Raw genomic sequence first — 3,563 nt, 5'->3', positions numbered from 1 at the left:
AATCGGGTTTCATTTTTGACCCATTACACACCGTGTTGTTAGGCGGGGTCCGTTAACATGTTTATGAGAAATCCACTATGTTCATTAGCATTTTCAAATTATGTTGGCCCCCGAGCCTATATATGAAGCATATCTGAGTCCTAGGTGGGCCACACATTGTTGAGTGTGAAATATTACATATTCCCCCCTATTTATACTTTGGTTTTATAAACATGATAATGCTTAATCAATTTAATTATACATGTTTTCATGTGCGATGTGATTTCGAGAGCTTAAGGTGAAATTGATGTCAAAAGGAAAATTTATGCTCAAAAGATTACTAAATGAAGATTTGGAGATTTAGAAGTCATTAATGAAGAATTCACATGCCAAAGATCCAAGAAAACCAAGTAAAAAATGAAGAGAATCAAATATTTGAAGTGAAGAAAAGGAATCCTAAAATTGTCCTGAAAACAAACATATTCTTGAAATTGTCCTTAAAAAGCATATTTTGAAACGCCGAGCCTATTTTGAAAAATTGCACAGAGTGCGTAAATTTGAGGTGGTTTAAACTCCGAGCTTATTTTGGAAAACTGCGCAGAGTACGTAAATTTGAGGCGGTTTCTAGATTTTTCCAACTAGGTGCGAAAGTTGGAGTTCCACAACTATAAATAGGACTCCCTAGGATGCTCCAAAGTATCTTCTAGGGTTTAGAAAGGTCTCAAGGAGCATACACAAGGGTTGAGCAGCCGCCAAAGAGTTTTTCTTCTTCCCTAGTTTATTTTTCATAATTTGTTTAAGCGATTTGGTTTCAATCATGTCTATGGTTGGTTAAACCTCTTAACTAGGGCTAAGAGGTTAAGCTTGTAGCATGTTTAGATGTTTATTTTGCTTTGATTATTGTTCTTATTGAATTTAATTGATTTTTAGTTTGATATTAAGGGAATATTTCCAAATTTCTATGATTTATTATGACTCAAATTATAATAGATGCTGTGATAGTTTTGGATATCTTCTTTTCCTATTTTGTGATAGTGAGATTGGTAAATCCCGTTATTCACCATCATCTCCTGGGCATGGTAGGGTGATGGAATCCCTTCCAATCATCACAATTCTCCTCCATTGAGAATTATGTCAATGAAAGTTTAGATTTGATTTAAATTTCTTTATCTTCTAATTGGATAGGATATGACTCCAATTCTAATTGTGTTCCTTGAATCAAGTAAGGTAGCATCTTGATAGCTATAAGTGGATCCTTGACACTCTAGTTCCCACCTTTAAATTCATAAGTTTTAATTAACATTATTCACCATTACTCTCAATTATTTAGATTTCAATTTAGATCTTTTTCTAGTTCTAGTTCTAGTTATTTTTAGAATACGTACAAGTTTAGTCCCTATGGATTCGACCTTGGTCTTACCGAGTTATTAGTACATCGCGAACCTACACTTGGGGTTATGAACAAGTTTTTGGCATCGTTGTAGGGGACTACGGATGCGTTTTTCTAAGATTAATTAGTTTTGGAATTAGGTTAAGATTATGGTTTATTTTTTCAGCTTTGTTTTTAAGTTAGGATTTTCTGTTTTTAATTAACATTGTTTTCTATTTATAGGATCCTAACATAGCAATTCTTATTCAGTAATTTTGTTCCAACTCTCTCTCTTACATTTTCTAGATCTCTTATTTATTTTAGTTTTTCTAGTTTTCTTTTTTAGGTTTAGTTGTTTAGTTACTTGAAGGCTACGAGTGTTTCATGCCCAAGTGGGTTCGTGACAACACTCGACACCTCTTAAGTGAAGGAGGATTAGTCGAAGGGTTGCCTATCCATTACCGGATTAGACATCACTTGAGACCCTCTGAGTTAGTAGAAGTGATGACTGCAAATCAACCCCAACCACCTATTGAGGAAGTTTAAGATGAAAACGAGGTGCATAATGCACCCCCGCCTCGTACTCTACAAGATTATTTATAACCGGCAGGGGTGAACACACCTTCCTGCATGATATTCCCATTGCATGGAGCAACTGTAGATATTAAACTAGGGGTAATTCAACTCCTCCCTAAGTTTCATGGATTAGAATCTAAAAGTCCATACTTGTATATGAAAGAGATTGATGAAATAATATCTACATTACACTTCCCAAACGTGTTCGAGGACACAGTTAGGCCGAAATTATTTCCTTTCTCTTTGAAAGAAAAGGCTAAGTCATGGTTACATTCCTTAAGACTAAGGTTCATTGGCACATGGGCTGAGATGACAAGGGAGTTCCTTAAAAAGTTCTTTCCCTATCATAAAACAAATACCTTAAGGAAAGCAATCATGAATTTTGCACAAAAAGAGGATGAGACCTTCTTCCAATGTTGGGAGCGATTTAAGGATCTTATAAATTCATGTCCACAACATGGCTACGAAACATGGTATATAACAAGCTTTTTTTATGAGGGATTGACCTCACTCATGCGCCAATTTGTGGAAATGATGTGTAATGGGGAATTCATGAACAAGGAAGCTGATGATGCGTGAAATTATTTTGATAAACTTACTGAAAACGCGGAATCAGGGAATACCTCCTCAAAAACCACCACTTCTAAGCCTACTCAATCAAAGGAAAGGGAAAGAATTTATGCTTTAAAAGAGGAAGATGATATAAATGCAAGAATGGCCAAACTCATATGAAAAGTTGAGGCCATAGAACTTAAGAAGGTAGAACTTGAGAAGGCTACGAAAGTTGTTTGTGGTATTTGTGCTTACAACATACATAGAACTGAGAATTGCCCAGCAATTCCTACTTTTCAAGAGATATTGAATGAGCAATCAAATACTGTAAATAATTACCAAAGACCTTTCAGTGGACCCACCTCAAATACATATAACTCAAGTTGGAGGAACTATCCAAATTTCAGTTGGAGGAATGGACAAACTGCTACTCCTCAAGGAATCCTTAACCAATTTCTAAATCAAAGGAAACCTCTAGAGGATACAGTTCAAAAGTTCATGTAAAACCAAGAGCTATTCAACCAAATACAGTGTGAGCATTTCAAGATCTCAAAACAATAATGGGAATGTTTGCATCATCAATTCAAAAGATTGAGTCACACTTAGCGAATGGGGAGAAAGGGATGCTTTTGGCCCAACCCCTCCCCAATCCAAAACCACAATATGAAATAGGTGACCCAAGCTCTTTAAATCAGATGGAGCAAGCTAAGTCTATCACTACTCTTAAGAGTGGGAAGATAATGGACAAATCTATTTCGGTAAGGGCTGAAAAGCCCAAGGACTCTGAAATAGATGAGAATGATAGACTTAGCAATGCTCCACATGGGTTAGAATCGGAACCTCAAAGTAAGCCAATTGCGTCATTCCCTCAATGTTTAATTGCACTAAAACCTCAAGTTAACTCACAGGATATTTTAGAGTTGCTTAAGCAAGTGAAGTTCAATAGCCCTCTACTGGATGCTGTCAAATAAATACCTTCATATTTAAAATTTTTGAAAGATTTATGTATGACTAAAAGTCGGTGAAACATACAAAAGAAAATCTTTTTGACAGAAAAAGTGAGTGTCATCCTCAAGCAAGATGTGCC

At 35.8% G+C, this 3,563-nt stretch overlaps 1 non-coding gene across 1 annotated transcript; it reads right to left on the bottom strand.

Annotated features, from left to right (window-relative positions):
* Positions 1-2,280: 2,280 nt before the first annotated feature.
* Positions 2,281-2,388, bottom strand: LOC131229955 (small nucleolar RNA R71). The gene has a single exon (XR_009163688.1). It is a non-coding gene; the product is annotated as a small nucleolar RNA R71 (small nucleolar RNA).
* Between the last annotated feature and the right edge of the window lie 1,175 nt (positions 2,389-3,563).

The sequence above is a fragment of the Magnolia sinica genome, chromosome 16 (assembly GCF_029962835.1).
Source record: "Magnolia sinica isolate HGM2019 chromosome 16, MsV1, whole genome shotgun sequence".
Lineage (NCBI taxonomy): Eukaryota > Viridiplantae > Streptophyta > Magnoliopsida > Magnoliales > Magnoliaceae > Magnolia > Magnolia sinica.
The sequence above is the reverse complement of the archived record's forward strand: the minus strand, read 5'-3'. Positions and strand labels throughout refer to the sequence as shown.